The sequence below is a fragment of the Panthera pardus genome, unplaced genomic scaffold (assembly GCF_024362965.1).
Source record: "Panthera pardus isolate Hobbes unplaced genomic scaffold, ASM2436296v1 HiC_scaffold_8, whole genome shotgun sequence".
Classification (NCBI taxonomy): domain Eukaryota; kingdom Metazoa; phylum Chordata; class Mammalia; order Carnivora; family Felidae; genus Panthera; species Panthera pardus.
In genome coordinates, this window is record NW_026527013.1 from 13,905,275 (window position 1) to 13,924,830 (window position 19,556).

Below are 19,556 nucleotides of genomic sequence, written 5' to 3' on the forward strand. Positions count from 1 at the left end.
GCCTGGGCCTGGGCCTGGCCCTCTTTTCAACACCTCTGTCTCCTTATTATTTCATCTTTCCCGTCTGCCTTTCCTCAACGAGAAAAAGAAGCCGCCCTGCCTCGATCCTTGCTGCACGCCCCCAGGACACACAGCCCACAGTGCTGAGCACAGCCTGTGCAGGGGCCAGGCCCACACACCAGACCCGACCCCTCTGTCCCCACGGTGGCCAAGGGGCGAACCTCCAATCTCATCGCTCCTGGGACCTGAGACTCCTCTGTCTGGGCAGGAGCCAACCTCGGGGAGGTACGTCCTTGGCCTCTTCTCTCTCTCTCTCTCTCTCTCTCTCTCTCTCGCGCGCGCGCGCGCGCCTCAGCCCAGGAACACAGGAAACGCAGATAAACGAGCAAGAAAGCACACAGAGCACTTTGCACCAAGGCTCTTCCGCCACAGCCTCATGAGGAGCCTGAGTGCCGAGTGGGCTTCTTCTGTTTTTCTAACTCGACTAACACTCATCATACCAGGCACTGAACTCCGTGTCGAACTTCACTCCGCCCAGAGCCGGTGGGCAGGAGTGGGGAGCATGACAGCTCCACTCCCCACACAGCTGAGAGAGGATCAAGTGACAGTGGAGGAAGCTGAGGGCCTGACCTAGGTCACGGGGTCCTCTGGGGCACAGCCTGGGATTCGGGCTGCCCAGTGCTCCACATCTCACGGTGGGCTCGGCTTGCTTGTCTCCCGTCTCATCACTGCCCCCCGCGAAGTGCCACCAACTTGCCTCTGGAGACGCAGGCCCAAATCACAGACAGATTAAAGCCCTGGCTGCAGACTCAGACCTCTCTTCCCTTTGGGGTGCAATGGTACCCCACGGCCTCTGGCCAGTGCCCACTGAAAGATCACCCTCCTACATCCCTGTCACACACACATGACCTGCAGCTGGGAGCTACCAGGTCAGGGACCTTACCCAGCCTCAGCGCTCAGTGTGGATCCAGCCTCGTCACCTGGGCACGCGTTCTGAATCCACAGCCCCTCCACCCCCTCCATCCCCAGTAAGCCTCCGGGTGACGCCGGCCTCCAACCAGCCTCAGTGTCAGCTCCAGGCCGTGCTCAGCACCCTCTGCCCCCTTTATCAGGATACCAGAGTAAATCCTAACTGCTCAGGAACACAGAGAAGGCCGACCCTGCCATCTGCCACCTGGGGCACTGGGAACAGGGGCTGCCTCTGAGCAGAGCCAGCCTGTATGCAACTGGGCCAAGGAGGCTGCCTCTGCCATAAGCCTGGTTCAGACACTTGACCTGGGACCACAGGGAGAAGTTCACCTGGGAAACCCCTTCCAAGAGCTCAAGAGACAGCCTGAAGGCTTTAGGGGAAACGTGTGGACGAGCCAACCTCTCCAGAGAGCTCAGTCACCCTCTCTCATTCTAGAAGCTCTAATATTTTGAGCCAGAACATTCCAACATCTCAAAGAGGTGTCAAAATTGTCTGGGGCTCAGGGCCCACCCACACGGCAGTTCTGAGTCCCTCAGTCATTGGCAACACGCTCTTGCTGACATCAGAGGGAGGGCACCGGGCCCAGGGCTCGGCCAGGGCTACTCTCTAAGGTGCAGACAGGAGGAGAGCAGAGTGGATGTGATCAACGCGTGTGAGGTGGTTACACTGGGCAGTGAAGCTGCAGAAGGCCGACCCGGCTGCCTTGAGCCCATGTCTTCCTTCTTCTGGAGGAGTGTGCAGGTACCATGCAGGGAACCAGGCTTGGGGTTCCGGAGTCAGGCTCACAGCAGCCAACTAGCTCAGATACAGGCCCTTAGTTACTAGCTGCACATCTCAGGAAAGCTCTCACCCTCACTAGGTCTGACGCAAAGCATGCTGCATGAAATCCATGTATTTCTAACTCTGGAGAAGCAGAATCTGACCTGGCCAAGGTCGTGCTAGGCTAGGTCCCGCAGGGAGGCTCCAGGACCAAACGACACCCTGTGTCCTGCACCCACAGAGCGTCACCAAGTCTCCTCAATGAGGTCCCCTGTGGTTGCCAGGCACTCAGGTTTCATCACTATTAGAGCCAAGAACAGATCAGTCCCTTCAGATCCTGGCTTGGCTTCCAACGGGCCCAATTGTTAGTCTTTGGGACAACAAGATCCTCTATCACCTAGATAAACAGAATGGACCTTCCTGGAATAATCTGCACTTTCAGACTCTGGATGCCCAGGAGCTGTGGAGCCCAGGGGGACAGAGCCCATCTACCCATCCGGCTATACTCTCAGCCACTGGCTTCAGACCTATTCCAAGAAAGGCCCTCTGCCTGCTACTCCCACCTGATGCTAAGTATGGCCCTCTCTAAGCACTGACAGTCTGGCTGAAGGAGCAGGCATCCTCAGCTACCCTCCACCTGAGGGCACCTGGCAGATGAGCAGTGAGTGAAGTCTGTCCCACCCTGCTTCTCTCTGCACGTCAGCTGCCACCTGGCTCCCATGACACAAAAGGATCAGCCCTGTTGCTGGGTTAAGTCATGCATAAGCATCCCCCAAGATCCACCAACTGAGTACTCCCTAGAGAGATGACCATCCCTTAGAGCCCACTGCCCATGAAAAATGGTGCCAAACCGGGCTCATCCTGCAAAGCAGATGGGGCAGCGGTGCCCGTCCATCTCTCGTGGGGTAAAGCCAGAGGGCAGCATGTGCTCTGCCAGGTGTCTAGTGCCCACCTACCCTCCGAAGCTTGACCGCGGGGACCTCCTGTGTACACGGTCACGCCTTTCCAGGGCCAACTTCAGGCAGATGAGGAAACTGAGGCTCAGGGAAGCCAAGCAACTCGCTCGAGGTCACCTGCTCAGTAAGCAGCAAAGCACACAGCACTCGAACCCAGGACTCCCTCAAATAAGGAGGGAGCAGGCCCTCTACTATGTGGGATGTGTCTTTTCTCCTGGTCGCCTTTCTTCCACATCAGCAGGGTCATGCTACTCTGGACGTGCCTGCTTCCCTCCCAAACCGGCTGACCAGCATCCTCAGCTGGAGCTATGCGGAATGCTCCCCATTTCTGCAGGTCTGCTTTCCTTAACCCGCCTGCTGGGGAAGAGTCTTGCTCTGAAAACACATTCGTGTTCGGCCCAAAGTCTGAAACTGTCATAGGCCTTTTTACAGAACGTTTTGTCACCTGCCTAAAAACAAAAGCGACTGATCTCAGCTCAGAGTGACAAGATGAGCGTCATGTATTTGCCAAGAGCTGATGCGTCCCAGAAACCAGGAGGCAGCTCAAGTTCTGCTGATGAACTGCAGACCCAGGTAAGAGCAGTGTAGGTGTGCGCGAGGAGTCCCTTCCAAGAGCTGCAGCACAATCCTAGGAGCTTAGAAGAAGCTGAAGCTTGTTTTGCTTTTCTTTCTTTTCCGTTTCTTCTTTCTTTCTTTCTTTCTTTCTTTCTTTCTTTCTTTCTTTCTTCCTTTCTTTCTTTCTTTCTTTCCTTTTTTATTTTTTTTAAACTCACAAGAACCTTTCTTGGTTCTCTCTCATTTAAAAAAAATTTTTAAATGTTTATTTATTTGGGTTTTTTTTTTGGGGGGGGGGTGCAGAAAGAGAGGGAGACACAGAATCCAAAGCAGGCTCCAGGCTCTGAGCTGTCAGCACAGAGCCCAACGTGGGGCTTGAACCCACGGACCGTGAGATCATGACCTAAGCCGAAGTCGGACGCTTAACTGACTGAGCCACCCCAAGCACCCCAAAAGTATTTAAAAAAAAATTTTTTTTAATGTTTATTCATTTTTGAGAGACAGAGAGAAACAGAGCATGAGCAGGGGAGGGACAGAGAGAAAGAGGGAGACACAGAATCTGAAGCAGGCTCCAGGCTCTGAGTTGTCAGCACAGAGCCCGATGCGGGGCTCAAACCCATGAACCATGAAATCATGACCTGAGGTGAAGTCAGACACTTAACCGACTAAGCCACTTAGGTGCCCCAAGAGTATTTCTTAAAGTATGTAAAATCAGACAATCTCACTGCCATGGCGAGGTCTGGGGAGAGCAGGGCAAGCCCGGGTGGACTCCAGGCTGGCCACCTCCCTGCTGCATCGATGAATGCTCACCCCTGCCATGCTCCCTCCTAAGTGGACCTTCTCACCTGCTGACACCCAGGCCTGTGCCTCTTCCCAGCCAGCTCCTCCAGCTCGGGAGGGGGCCTCCGATCTTACACAAGCATCCATGAATTCTGGCCCTGCAGCCCCAAAGGACCACACTGCCCCCTTTATGGTTCTCAAACCCAGCACTTATGATGCTGTGAACCCCATGCCACTGTCTAGGGCATTGCTCCTGGGATCCACCCCACTGACTCCTCAATGGAGAGCTCCTCGGACTTCCCGCCAGGCACACTCACTCTGACCCCTGCCACCAGCTGAGGGCATCTCTCTGACCAACGTGCTAGAGCGGTCTCTCCCGGCCAGAAGGTGAGTCCTAGGGGGAGAGTACGTCCCATCATGGCTGATCTCCAGGGCCAACAGCCTGGCACCAGGCTGACAGAGGCTCGGGGCAGCCCCAGCTAGGCTGCGGGGCAGGAGAGACATGCCGCTTCCAAAAGCAGGGAATAAGCGCCACCGCTCAGCTCTCTCTCCTAGACACGATCTGGAAATAATCCCAAACTCACAGAAAAGCTGCAACAGTGCAAAGAACACCCAAGTACATTTAAACCCCGCACTGACCTGCTGTTGCTTCCCAACCTGCCCACACAAGTACGTGGGTTTTCTCCCTGCCCACCCCGCCCGGCACACCATCACATACCAATTTAGGTACACACACTGGCTTTCTTGAATCACCTGAGAGCAAGCTTCACACATCACCACGTTTCACCCCTAAACACTTGGCACGCTTCTTAAAAGTAGAGGTATTCTCTTCCATAACCACATGGCAGCTGCCAGCCTCGTCATGCTCGTTATTAACAGGACATCTCCCACCACGGTCCACCTTCCGCATTGCCACCTGGCTCAGTGGTGCCCTCACTTACTCTCCCTCTGGCAAGGAGACTGGCATACCACGCTGAGCCACCCCATCTCGAAAGTCAGCTTTTTTTTTTTTTAATTTTTTTAAGTTTATTTATTTATTTTGAGAGTGACAGAGACCGTCCAAGTGGGGGAGGGGCAGAGAGAGAGGGAGAGAGAGAGCATCCCAAGCAGGCTCTGCACTGCCAGCACAGAGCCCGATGGGGGGCTCACACCCACGAACTGTGAGATCATGACCTGAGCCGAAACCAAGAGTCAGACGCTTAACCGACTGAGGCACCCAGGCGCCCCTCGAAAGCCAGCTTTAATCTGGAAGTTTCTCAGCAGTTCTTTGACGTTTAGGCACTGGCATTTTGGGGTAATACAGGACACCACCCCTTTTCCTTACTAGAGTGTGCCACACTTCAAGTCTGCCTGATGCAACCCAGAATAAAACTCATTGTGTGCTCCATCCCCAGGCCTCGAGGTGACAGTGGCCCTCCAAGGCACCCCACCTTCAGCATATGAAGTCTGTCTGCCCTCATGGCTGTGAACACTGATCACCCAGGCAGGGCAGCCCTGCTCAGTCTACCTTCTCCCCGTGCAGCTCACAGCAGACACCTTCTCCCCACAGACAGTCCAGGTCCAACCCTGCCACATACAGCTTCACAGTTGTGGCCATAAAACCAAGTTCCTGTCTCATTGGCCTCAGCAGCCCATGGTAAGCAGGAGCCCTCTCTTCTCCTTATTCATTTATTTACATGCTTACCATCAGCAGTGTAATGGTTAAACTTATGTGTCAACTTGACAAGGCCAGTTGTTTGGTCAAATACCAGTCTAGATATTGCAGCAAAGGCTTCTTTTAGATGAGAAAAACATTTAAATCAGTAGACTTTGAATAAATTACCCTCTATGGTGTGGGTGGGCCTCATCTAATCAGTTGAAGGCCTTAAGAGCCCAAAAAAACGAGGCCTCTTGGAGAAAGAAGGAATTTTGCCTTTGGACTCAACATACATCATTAGCTTCCCTGGGTCTCCAGCTTCCCTGGGTCTCCAGCCTCCCAGGTCTGCCCTGCAAATTTTAGACCTACCAGTCCCCATGATCTCGTGAGCTGGTTCCTTAAAAATAAGTCTCTCTTGGGGCATCTGGGTGGCTCAGTCGGTTAAGCATCTCACTTCAGCTCAAGTCATGATCTCGCGGTCCATGAGTTTGAGCCCCACGTCGGGCTCCGTGCTGACAGCTCAGAGCCTGGAGCCTGCTTCAGATTCTGTGTCTCAATCTCTCTCTGCCCCTTCCCACTCGCACTCTGTCTCTGTCTCTCAAAAATAAATAAATGTTAAAAAAAAAAAAAAAAGTCTCTGTCCGTCTCACTCTCTAGTGATTCTGTTTCTCCCCTAATACAGATTCATGGACTGCCATCTGCAGTGGTCTCAAACGCATCGTAGTCATTAATCATCTTGATGCTCAGATTGTCCCAGGCTGGCCCTGGAGCCCTTGGTGTTGGCTCCTGACCCATCTCTGCCCTCCTCGGAGTCCTCTCTAAAGTCCTGGCACCAGCGAGAAGCTCTGGGCTCCACATGGCTTGCTCCAGGCACAGCAGAGGCATCACCTATCTCTGTGAGGAGCCCTGGTTCCAAGACGGAGACCTGGAAGCTTCCTCATACAGAGGCCCCCACCGGGAGAGCTCGTAAGAGAGAGCACTGCAACAGAGGAAGTCGACAGGACACGGGTGTTCTTGAATTTGAGCGGGAAGACAAAAACGCATCTATTTCCACCACCTGGACCTTGGCGTTTCTTTCAGTTACAAACACAAGCACCAAACTCTGCAGCTGATCTTGAACAACATTGACTTAAACTATAGGAGTCCCCTTATACACAGGTTTTTTTTGATACAGTACTTTAAATATATTTTCTCCTCATGATTTTCTTCCTAATACTTTTTTCTCTAGCTCTCTAGCTTGCTTTATTGTGAGAATACAGTCCATAATATGTACAGCATACAAGCTATATGTTAATTGACTGTGTTATCGGTAAAGCATTATTTAAGTTTTGGGGGAGTCAAAAGTTATACACGGGTTGTCAGCTGTGTCTGCGCCCCAACCCCCACACTGGTCAAGGGTCAACTGGGCAGCAACACGCACAGCATCAACTCTGATGTCTAAATTCAAGATACGTAACAGCAACCGAATCTGCTGTAGCTCATCATTAACACGTTAACAATAAATTTGTTACTAGGTCACACATTTCTTTTGAACGCTTTACTCACTCTCCACGTAGAACGCTGCCTTGATGATTCTACGTATTTTAGTTGTCTGAAAGGGATCCATGTCCAGAAAAGGCTAAGGCCCCTGTCCGTGATTCGCTGACTTAACAGGACCTGCCCCAACTGAGGTTCAGCCATGGATGGCTTCACTGGGAAGGTACTTATGAAGTCAACTGGAGTTTAGAAAAAAAAAAAATTATATATATATACATATATATACATATATCAGCTTCACTAATCTGCTGTTTCTAAACCATACTCCTCGCCACAGAAAGTCAGTCAGTGAGCACTCACCAGATAAGCCATGTAAAGTGCCAGCTCAGGCAAGGAACATCAGTGCCCCAACCTCTACACCAGTGCTAATGGGGGAATGACACCCCCAGTGTTTCCTGGTGCCACAGGGCTGGGGGCTGGGGGGCTCCATGCAGCAGGGAACACATGGACAAGTTCAAGAGCATTTGGTTCAAGTTACTAAAAATGCCATTAATTATATCATGAACACAGGTGCACCTGGGCACAAGACGTCACAGGAGTGAGAGGACACCTAGACGTGAATGCCTCCCCCCCAACCCCAGGCCCTGTTGGGAGCTCCTGCCTACCCCCTACCTGGCCTTTCTTGAACCTCCCCTTCTTACTCCTGGCACCTTTCCCCAGCATGTGGCCACCTCCCACAGGTTTCTAGGTTGGCACAAACTCTGCTCCCTGGAGTGGCTGTCCCTCCTGTCCTGCCTGCAGCCCTTGGCAGGGAGCACCTACGCACTGCCCTCAGCTCAACCTCCATTAGCACACCAGGCCGTGAGAGGCCCTGCCCAAACTCAGGTACTCTGCAGTGTGAAAGCACATCATTCTCTTCACCCCTGGGTCCCACCAAGTCCTGACCAGAGGGAGCCCAGGTATCTTGTAAACTCAGTGACCTACTTATAAACTCAGCAATCATTCAGCAAGGAGCATGACAGCTTCTGATTGCCAACCCCGAGCATTTTGACCAAATGAGGTGCTACTTTGCATGGCCATTTGGGCCTAAAGCACACAGGTGCCTCCGTGCCCTCTCTGCCCAAGGTGTCCCCAGACCCTTCAATGACCAAAGGAGGGAGGTGACAACAGGCAGAAGCCGAAGCTGGGGAAGGCAGCTTGGAGCAGAGAGCAGGGCTCTGAGTGGAGCGGTCAGGCCACACACCCAGTCCCCTGCTCTCCTATCCTCGTGGCCTTGGACAAATGAGCAAGCTTCCTTGAGCCTTGGTCTCCTCTTCTGGAAAACAGGACCGTGAAGACCAACTGGCTAGGCTGAGAGGAACCCAGGAAAGGCTGGGACAAGTATGTGCCCCACCCCCAACCTCATGATTCCTCTTGCTAAGACCCCCTTCTGGCCCCCAAAATGAAAAGTGTGGCTCTGAGCACCTCCCAGAGCAGGCCGGGCCATGCGGTGACCTCACCGCGCTGCTGCCCCTGATCCAGTGTGGTTTCTAACACCAACAGGGACAAGCAGAGGCAAGCACGGCTGCCTTCATATACTGCATCAAGACCAGACCACTAGGATAACCGAGAAGGAAAGTGAGGGCTTACACCAATCAAGGCAAAGCATTTCTACAAGCCCAGGGATTTCTCCGAGAAATTAAAAAGGGAAAAGGCAGGAGACAGGGAGAAGTGGCTGAGAGACCGGAATGACCAGAAGGGGCCACTGTCACCAGAGCTGCCTACCAGGCCGTGCTGGGAAGCTCTGCCATGCACCTTCCAGAGAAGACCCTCTCTGTACCACGGCTCCACAGAGCCTGCCCTGGGCTCCAGGCAGCATAATGACACTTTGTCCCTCCCAAGACAGAGACTGCTGGCCAGAGAGGGCTGGGCACCCCTAAACACACAGCATGGGGCCTTCATCTTGGGTGGAAAACAGAGATCATTAAATGGGAGCAAGATGCCCCACTCAGGAGGATGGAATGACATCAACGTGGCTATTCTATTTTTCCATCTCTAACCTACCTGGGTGACCCGATGGGGAGGGCAGGCAGGACAGCCACAGAGGTGCCCCAGAACAAGGGAAGAGGGACTCAACTCAGACCCACCGGGTTCCCACGCAGACACTTACAGGTACCACCCAAGCCAAACACGTGACATCAACGAGCCAAGACAGCTCATCGTCGTGAGCGTGTGACATGTGGCGTGTCTGAGGCGAGGGGAGCTACGTGTAAGCCCCTGGGGGCACAGTGGGTCCCTGCCTTATCCAGAAACCTTCTCAGCCTGCAGGAGGGGCTCACGCGTGGACTCCGAGACGATGCTGGCCAAAGGGAGCCTCCCAGAGCATTTTGCGATCTCCGTGCACAACGGAGGTTGAGCAACCACCGAGCTCAGGAACCAGCAGCACACACCCCAAGGGGTGCCCAGGAAAGTGCCACTGTGACCACACAGTTGTTCACAGGGTCAGGCCAGCCCAGCCCAGACCTGGCTACAAGCCACACCAGAGCATCTCCTGGACTCAAAAAGAAACAAGAGCAAGTCAGACGCAAGAAACAACTTACTAGAAAGGTAGTTTGGGTAGGAGGAACAGCAAGGCAAGCCCCAGTGGCTGGAGGAGCAGAGTGGCCTCTCACTGCGGTGTAATATCAAGTGTTCCGAGGGAGCAAACGTCACATCCGTGACAAGAAACAGCTACAAGGAAAGATCAAGCCTTCCTACTCGTCAAAATAAGGTCACGGTAATCGTTTCATTTCAGGCCTGAAATTAAATTTTGGGAGCAGCTCATGATGTGCGCCATCACGAAAGCAGAACCTGGCAGGACTCCAGAGCCACCGCCTCCACTGGAGAAGGGCCAGAAGGTCTACTTAGGAAAGGAAAACGGAACCGTCTTGCTGGTCAAGACGCGTGTTATCAGCGGTGAGACTGCGCGGCCCAAACCCTTTCCGGACTTCTAGGCTAGGGACCCGCAACTCACCCGGACAAGAGGTCTGGTTAACTCCGGAGGCCCTTTAACAGCCCCCTCAGGGCCTGAGGCCAGCACCATGCTGCCCACCGTACTGGTGAGCAAATGTCACACAGCCAGGGGCCTGGGTGACAAAGAACTCAAGATGGAACTCACGGATGAGGCAGGAACTGACAAAGTAAAAGGCACTAGCCACCACCCCCCCCCGCCCCCCCGGGTCCTGAGCTCCCTCTTCCACACCACCCCTGGCCGCTCAAACCCAACCCAGGGCTGGAGGGAGAGGGCCCGACCTCCCTTGAAAGCTGAGGCAGTGCCTGAAGGCGTCATATCCTTTCCTTACAGGAGATCGAGATCTGAGCAGCGCACCTGCCCCGCGTCCACATCGATCAACCAGTCCTAGCAGGGACAGGGAACCAAGGGCTCATGAGCAGGAATGATCACTAGGCCACCGGCAGCTACTGGGAATTCAAAGCGAAACTGTCTCAGTGCCCAGAAGCTGAGATCAGAAGATTCACTTCTGCTTCAGGATCTGCCATTTAAAAGCTGTGTGACCTGAGTAAGGTACTTAACCTCTCTGGCTTGGTCTCACAGGGCTGGTGATCTGACTCACGAGGCTGCTGACACAAGGTATCAAACAGCACAAACCAGCTCTGCCACACACATGGCCTCCAGCTCCCACTTCCAAGTTTAAAGCATTGCAACATTCTTTGGGGAAGGGAAAAAAAAAAAAAAAAAAAAAAGGCCAAGAAACAAAAAACCACCCTGACAAAAGGAAGGGGGCAAGGCCACTAGGGTCAGGGAGACCACCCTTCACCGGCCAGGTAACCTCAGGTGGTGATGGACATCATGCCTGCGCTAATCAGTTTTCTCATCTGTGAAATGAGAATGACCCCATTCTTGACTTTCATGGGCTGCAGTCAGAACCTGGCAAGTTTACCCCCTCAGCCTTGAGAGGCAATGCAGACACAACAACGGCCACGTGACCTCACTGCATCGGTTCTCCTGCCAGGTCAGAGGAGACGAGGGCTGAGCAAAGGGACACCCAGATGCTCTGGGTGCACCAGGAGGCGCTACCACGGACGGCCAATGGGACCGACCCTGACAGAGGGAGGGCCCCTTCCCCCCAAACACAGACAGCCATCAGAACCACAGAACCCGGGGTGTCTGGGTGGCTCAGTCAGTTGAGCACCTGACTGCAGCTCCGGTCATGATCTCGTGTCTCGTGGGTTCAAGTCCCACCATCAGGCTCTACGCTGACAGCTTGGAGCCTGCTGCAGATTCTGTGTCTCCTCTCTCTCTGCTCCTCTTCCACTCATGCTCTGTCTCTCTCTCTCTCTCTCTCAAAAATAACAAAACAAAAACAAAAACAAACAAAAACAGTGGCACCTGGGGGCTCAGTGGGTTAAGTGTCTGACTTTGGCTCAGGTCACAATCTCACTGCTTGTGGGTGGGTTGGAGCCCCATGTCGGGTTCTGTGCCGACAGCTTAGAGCCTGGAGCCTGCTTCGGATTCTGTGTCTCCCTCTCTGCCCCGTCTCCACTTGCTGACTCAAAAATATAAACGTTAAAAGTAAATAAATAGGGGCACCTGGGTGGCTCAGTCGGTTAAGCGGCCGACTTCGGCTCAGGTCATGATCTCGCGGTCCGTGAGTTCGAGCCCCGCGTCGGGCTCTGTGCTGACTGCTCAGAGCCTGGAGCCTGTTTCAGATTCTGTGTCTCCCTCTCTCTGATCCTCCCCCGTTCATGCTCTGTCTCTCTCTGTCTCAAAAATAAATAAACGTTAAAAAAATAAATAAATAAAATTTTTTTTTAAAACCACCCCTTTTAAATAAATAAATAAATAAATAAATAAATAAATAAATAAATAAATAAAACCATGGGGCGCCTGGGTGGCTCAGTTGGTTAAGCATCCAACTTCGGCTCAGGTCATGATCTCACTGTTGGTGAGTTTGAGCCCCACATTGGGCTCTGTACTAACAACTCAGAGCCTGGAGCCTGCTTTAGATTCTGTGTCTCCCTCTCTCTCTGTCCCCCACCTCGTGCTCTGCCCCTGTCTCTCAAAAATAAACATTAAAAATTTTTTAAATAAATAAATAAAAACAAATTTAAAAAAACACAGAACCTTTCCCAAAACTGCATCAACAACTTCAAACAATATTCAGCAAAGTAACAACAAGCAATTAATAAGTGGTCATTTAAGTAAAACAGGACTACTGGCCATGCTCACGTTCCCACATCTGTCATGTATGTGGTAGGTATACCACAATGACTCTGGTGCATGTTAAACATTTGAGTGAACCCCTGAGATGATGCTGAGAACTCACCGTGTGGATGTCTGTCGTGTATTCCTTTAACAGCTGCCCCACCAACCCTCCAGTCATGACTTTGAAATCCTGCACACCGAATCTGGTGTTCTCCAAGCAGGACCTGTTGGTACCTTCCTCCTTTGACTACCTCCCCTGACAAAGGCAGAAATGGGAAGTGCCCTTGCAGGAGGAAGGGACAGAGGGACAGAGGAGGAACCATGGGCTTCCTTCAAGGAAGCAGTTGTGTGTCAGTGCTGACAGTGTACCCTTGTCCCTGCAGAGGTCAGCATGGCACAGGTGCCCTTACCTCTTGACGAGCCCTTTGCTCTGCCCCAGGGACAGGAAGCACTTCATGTGGCCCCGCACACAGTGGCCCTCACTGGCTATCCCTGCTTCCAAGAGTCACCAGCTGTGAGTCTGAATGTGACATGTGTATGAACGGACTTTGGGAATCATCGGGGCCATCCAGAATTTGTTAGTATTTTCCAATTCACAGATGTTGCTTTAGCTTTTTCACTAATGTGTCACTGAGACAAGCTGAAGTAAACACAAGACCCTGGAAGATAGCCTGAGAACACAGTCTGAGTGCTTCAAAGGCACCAGCCAGCTGGGTCCATGGTCATGCTCAAGAAAATGACAAATGGCTGGCTGGGTGCCAACTTCACACATTTAATTCACCAGAGCAGAACCTTGGAGTAAGCATCACTTATGGGGACCCGCCAGGACAACTTCCAGCCGCCAACGGAGGCCAAAAGTCACAGCAGGAGAGATGATCTTGTTCCACGAGGAGCACGGTGGGTCCCACCTGGGAGAAGGAACAAACATGTGACGACGCCATCCTCACCCTCTGGACTGGCAGACAGCACTCAGCTGGCACCCAGAGAGAAAACCAGGATCAAGCCACACTGGAGAAATCCCAGTTAAAAGACCAGCCAATGGGAAACGGCAATGAACACAGCATAGACCGAAAAGATAGTTGCAAGTAGCTAAAACACGAGACACCATCAGGAAGACAAAAATGAGAGTGAGATAATCATTTTTGCCCAGCACCACCACAAAATTAGGAAGAATCAGATAATCTGGTGTGTAAGAGGAAGTGGGAAAGGCATGGTGGGGCCGGGGGTGGGGGATGGAATAAGCACAACCCGCGGGGCAGCAGCTCAGAGCTGGGCCCTCCCCTGGGTTTGTATGGTCAGGCTGGGCCAGTGGCTCACGCCAGGGGCCACTTGTTCAGACGAGGATGGACAGGAGTCACGGGGTGGGACCCACGAGCCTCAACAGGATGTGCATGACGAGCACAATCCTGCAGGTCTGGCTGGTGCCCAAGAGCGGTCACAGCATGTAAAAGCAAAATAAAGTCGGAAGCCACTGATCCAGAAAAGGAAGGTCCAATCGAATCCACGGGCTCACAGCAAAGGCCTGGTGCGTGCGGCCCTCCCACACACACTCTGTCCTGGGGAGAGTCCTGGGCTCTGGGAATGTACCTCTCGATGGGTAAGAGAGTGGGGAGGCAGTGAGGGCCCTGATACTGGAGAGAAGACTTCCAAAGGAAGGCCCTTGGCAGTCAAGGAGGAGAGCACACCGGGGTCTGGACAACAGAGTTCCAGGTGCCCTGTGTGGGTGGTTTGGGCATGGGAGACACATGATCAGCAATCACTCACTGCCACTGTAAGCATCCCCCAGTGGCACCGAGTCGCACTGCTGCCCAGCTGGCCGAGACAAGGGGTTCATAACTGGCAGAAGGAGCCCTGTGTTAGGTCACCAAATGTCCCAGAGCTCTGTGGGATAAGAAGGCCCCAGGAGTGGCCCCTATCGCTGTGGCTCAATATTCTCCACTAAGAGCGCATACTCTCAGTCCAGCCGGAGCTGAATGAGGGCTCTGGGACAGCAGGGGACCCTGGGAACAGGCACAGCCACCCGGGGGTGACGGGCCACAAGAACAGAGCACAGGCCCCGTGGCTGTGGGTAGAGAGAGGCTTCCGGGAGCCATGACCACAGAGCTATCTATGCTGACAGAGCACTTTCTATATGGGCCACGGGCATGAGGAGATGGAGGGATCGCAGGTGAGTGGGGCGAGGGGCACAGGCCCCTGAGGAGGGAGAGGTGCTCTGACTACAGCCTTTGACCCAGGCAGAATGACCAGCAAGCAGCAGGCACCCACCTTGAGGTGTGCTGCAATGACAGTGCCATAGACAGGCAGCCAGAAGCCAGACTGAGCTGGCTTTAGTCAATCCTGCAAGCAAGGACCACCACCCCCGCCACCACAGAAAATCTGTGACCAGCCAAATTAGGAGCAAATGTTTAGAGTTGAAAGGTTAAATTGTCCCCACCGAGGACCTTCCAGTAGCCTAAACATAGGAGCTCCCAAAAACCCCATCTTTGAAGGAAGACAAACCTTAGTGATGACATTTGCCACTTGTTAAATCAGAGTGCCAGGACATGGGGCATGCAGCACGGTCAGTGTTCTGTGAGGAAAACGGATGACCTTCATCTTTCTGCTTCTGAACCAACTTAGGGAAGAAGTTTTAGGCCCACAAATGCAGAATCCAAAAGCCCCTGCCTGGGGAAAGCACTCGGCAGCCTGGCAAGGTTTGCCAATGCCCGGGCATGAGTCTGGTCACTGGTAACAGATAGGCCAGGGCCCCAAGCAAATGGCCCTGAGGCTGCTGTCCACGGCACCCCCATCACAAGCAGGCTGCAGGGGCGGGGAGCACCCTGCAGGGGAAGGCACTGACTGCCCCGTGACCACACGAGGCCAAGAACTTGCCACTGGCCACCAGCTCCTGGGCAGAGTCAGGCCACACTGTAGGACTCCCTAGCCCCTACTCCTATCACCTACTTAATAAAGTGCCACTTTATACCTGGTTTTATTTGATAAAAAAGGGAAAAGGTAGCACGACAGGCCTAGGCCTACCACAGGGAAGGTGCTATGAGCCAGCCATTCCAGACTGTGTCCAACCAGACTGTCCAGCTGTGGGCCCATGCTGATGCTCCAGGCAGCTTCAGAGGTGCCTTTATGGTGCGCTCTGTGAGGGAACACCACTATCCTGGGCTAAGATCCGGGGCTACGCAAGCAAGAAGGACATGGAAGGGCTTTCTTTATGGAAAAGGAGTCGCAGAGCCAGAGAACAGCGAATAAATCAGATATATAAGCATGGAGAGCCCCTCCCCCGCCCCGCCAAGGAGTTACAGCCACCAGGCTAGGGATCTACCACGGGAGCCGAGCTGCCAGTATCCAGACCCGGTGCAAGACACCCGCCCTTGGAGCAACAGAGCAGACTGCACAAGGCTAGAGTTAGACCAGGAGACCGCACAGGACCCGCGTCCCTCTTGACATGGTCCCACCACACGTTCATCTGATAACGGTTCACTATGCTCCTGTGTGCTACAGCAGCCCAGCTACGGCTGGGACAGAAGCAGGCAGACCTCTAGGGACATGCTGAGTGCTGGAGGGCACACGGAGCGGGGACCCTCTGACCCGAGATGACAAAGGAAGGGGCAGGGTGTAGGGTCGGGAAGACATGGAGGTAAAGCATTCCAGGTGTGGGCACAGGGCACTGTGCCCTGAAGCCCAGAAGTGTGTGGTGCCCTGTGGTGCAGCATGCCCTGGCCACCCTCCCCATCCTCTCTGACCCGTCACCCTGACCGTGATGCTCAAGGAAGAGGTCCAGGCCGCTCCCTCAGCACATCCTCCCATGACTCCCCAGGGTATAGGCTCTTCCCCACCACCCGCCTGGGGCCCAGGAATGCCACTTTTCCTTCAGGTCCTGCCAAATATCCCTTCTCCAGGGACCTCTCCTGGCTGATAGGTAGGATTAAAGCCCATGGGACTATCCCTCTTCACTTGGAACCATCAATGCCCAGCACAGGGTCAAGCACTGGAGGACTATTTGCTTACCTTGCTGTTATACCTGGGACCTGGCTGCAGTCTCGCCAAAGTTAAGGACACACATTCTGGGCCATCAGATGCCTAGGTCTGACTGGGACCCCACATGTAGACATCCCACTCACTCACTCCCCACTGCCCAGGCTTCACCTGGCCTGGAGAGTCTGGGGAGCACTTGCCAGGTGGCCACAGCTCATGGAAGGTATGCACAGACTGCTTTATTTCAGGCCCTGCATGATGGGTGCTCATCCGCTGTGCAGACAGGGCAGGCTGGCACAGGGGCTGAGGAAGGCTGGCCCCATAAGTGGGCACAGGACAGGAGGCTGGCTGCTCTGTTAAACAACCTGCCTGTATGGGCTGACTGTTGCCACTCGTGTTCTGTTTTTTTAAACACAATCTTCTGACTCTTTGGGTTACCAAAATCTCAGCATACATCCTGAGTGGAAATGATGACATGAGGCTCACTTTTCTAAATTTCCCCTAAATTTTCCATAGACTTCAGGATTCCTCCTGGACTCCGATGTAAAACTGCTATGCACATCTGATTTCTGCTGTGCTCATCTGTGGCTGGGGCAGGGAAAGGGGAAGCAGCTAGAGGCTCCAGAACCCTCAAGCCTGGAACCTGGCTTTCAGAACAGCAATGCTCATCTCCCCAGAACTGGCCAACTTGCAGAGCTCGGATTCTGGGCCTCCTGACGCCACCTGTCAAGCTTAAGGTGAGCTCAGCACCACCCACAGGGTGAATCGATAGGTTAAAAAGTAACGAGAAACACTAGCCCCAACTTTAAACAAACAAAGCTTTCCAGGCTGCATCCTGGCTAAGGCCCAGCCTTGAGTGCGTGTGAGCTGTGTCCCCACTCCCCTCTCTAACACACCCTGCGGGGTTCTTCTGAGAAACGCTACTGACTCCAGAAACCATCCACTGTGGGAAGCCTTCCACAGTCACCACTGAGTCCTGCCACCAACTTGTCAATAGGTCCTGGGGACTCACACAGACCCTGTAGCCTTGAGCAGCCAAGGAGTCGGTTGGCCAGGAGTCTATGATGCCTGTAACCCAGGAGACCCTCCACCCAGAGTTCCAATGGAGTGGCAAACTCCTGACTTTCCAAGACACCTCAGGCCTTAATTATTCTCCTGGATGGCTGGGGCTATGGCATGGACAGCCAGCCCCTTCTCCCCTGCTCCTCCCAGCCCCGTGTCCTGCTCTGAACTTGGCAGCCACCCAACCATATCAATATCAGTGAAGGTTTGGAAGCAATACAAGCTGTCCCCCACCCTGGCCATCGGCTGTTCAAGGGACAGCAGCTCAGATAGCCAGAACCTGTATCCAGGCCCACGGGGCACGCACATGAACGCCAGGCAGGGGCAACATCCTGGGTCTGCAGCCTGATTCAGCCCCAATTGGGCCAATATGAGGTATCCTGTTCCACCGCCCCAGGCCTGGGCCTTGCATCCCGCATCCTCCAGTGACCTCCCTGCAACACCCCCAAGCTCGTCCGCCCTGAGCTTCACAACAGCAGAGGGACGCCCACACCTGCAACACGTGGTGTGCTTGCTCTTAAATAGCTGAGCCCCAGGAATAGCACCAAGAGCCCCAAGAAGAGAACACAGAGGTGGTACCACATCTATTCAGACCAGCCACTCACCGAAGCTGAGCTGTGCCTAGCAGATCCCACACTTGGCAATCAATTCCTGTCACCCGAAAGCATCTGGACTCAATGAATTTACACAAGAGACCAAGACAAGAAAGAGGAGAGGCAGGTCACAGGAGCCACGTGAAGATCCCAGAACAAAGCGCGATTAGAGCCACTGTTCCGGGTGGGGCACAGACCCCGGTGAGTTGCCCTCCATCCCTGAGGAGAAAGCGGTCCAGCATCAGCCCAACTTCTGCTGACAGCCTGGGAGCCTTGCCCTGCATACTTGGGCACCAGTGAAACCCATTCACTGGCCACATTCTCACAGCCCAGGTTCATGGTGGTGGGGGAGCAGGGGCGGTGGGGGGAAGGAGAAGGTCTTAACCTCATCTGCTCAGAGACAGGACCCACAGAGATACTAGCCAGCAGAGCCAAAGGCAGGAAGGACCGGGGGCCACATAGCATCAATCCTACACTCTAGGCCAAAACCCGTCTAAGAATCCTTAACACAGCTCCACTTCCTGTCAGGAGGAACTGGCACAGATCACTGGGTCATGTGGCTCTGTGCACAAGGCTCCCCACCAGCAGGACCCTGTGCACAGGTAAGGGAGCCAGCCAGGCCTCGTCCCGACGCCAGAGCAAGCTGGAGACACGCTGAACACAGGCGACCAGTGCTGGCTGTCCTCATCCCACTTGCCAGATGCACTGAGAGCTGAGCACATCTCGCTGGAACAAGCAGACATCTGTGAGCGTCCAACACCAAAAATAGTGTGACCAGGGGAGGAAGGAACACACTCTTCTAGCTGTGACCTGCCTCTGCCTCACATATCTCCCTGCAGTCTCTCCACACTGGGATGTTCCCCACACGATCCTGCCCTCGGGTCTCCCCACCGCACAGCACCTCTGCCCAGCCCTGCAGCAGTTCAACAGTCCCACCGATTCTGAAAAAGGAGAGACGACACTGAAAGATAAGAGCAAGATCATGCCATTTCTACTGATAGAAGCCAAGAACCCAGATACCTCAGGCCCTTGGCAGAGAGGCCTGACTGCCCTTCTCCAAGTCGTTTTGTTTTTTTTTAATGTTTATTTTTGAGAGAGAGAGAGAGAGAGAGAGACAGAGCATGAATGGGGGAGGGGCAGAGAGAGAGGGAGACACAGAATCCGAAGCAGGCTCCAGACTCCGAGCTGTCAGTACAGAGCCTGGCATGGGGCTCGAACTCACAAACCATGAGATCCTGACCTGAGCCGGAGTCGGATGCTCAACCGACTGAGCCACCTGGGCACCCCCCTTCTCCAGGTCGTTAGGGCTGCTGGCACCTAATTCAGAATCCATCTATAGATGATACTCATTCTGAGCTGAGAAAGCTCTGGAAGATTCACTGAGCACCCCCCCCCCCCCCCCGCCTGTGGAAAGCTCACTCCTAGAGGACAGGAGATGACTGCTGCTCACTGTCTCCTGTCATCTAGTTGTTCCTCATGCCACGAAGCACACGTTCGAAAGACACCCCAATGAACAACCAACCCCTGAGTACAATCCTCCCCTGGAAGATGACACTAGTCCCACTGTATCCCCAGGGACCTAAGGCTGAGGACACAGAGGGAGGGGAGAGGGATGCTG

At 53.8% G+C, this 19,556-nt stretch overlaps 1 protein-coding gene and 1 long non-coding RNA gene across 2 annotated transcripts in view; both read right to left on the minus strand.

Annotated features, from left to right (window-relative positions):
- The window catches only part of ELL (elongation factor for RNA polymerase II), a 77,097-nt gene that overhangs the window by 44,102 nt on the left and 13,439 nt on the right, over positions 1-19,556 (minus strand). The gene's annotated exons all lie outside the window — the stretch shown is intronic.
- Positions 13,067-15,087, minus strand: LOC109247629 (uncharacterized). The gene is made up of 2 exons (XR_002071807.2): positions 14,814-15,087; positions 13,067-13,222 (listed from the first exon to the last, which is right to left on the minus strand). It is a non-coding gene; the product is annotated as an uncharacterized LOC109247629 (long non-coding RNA).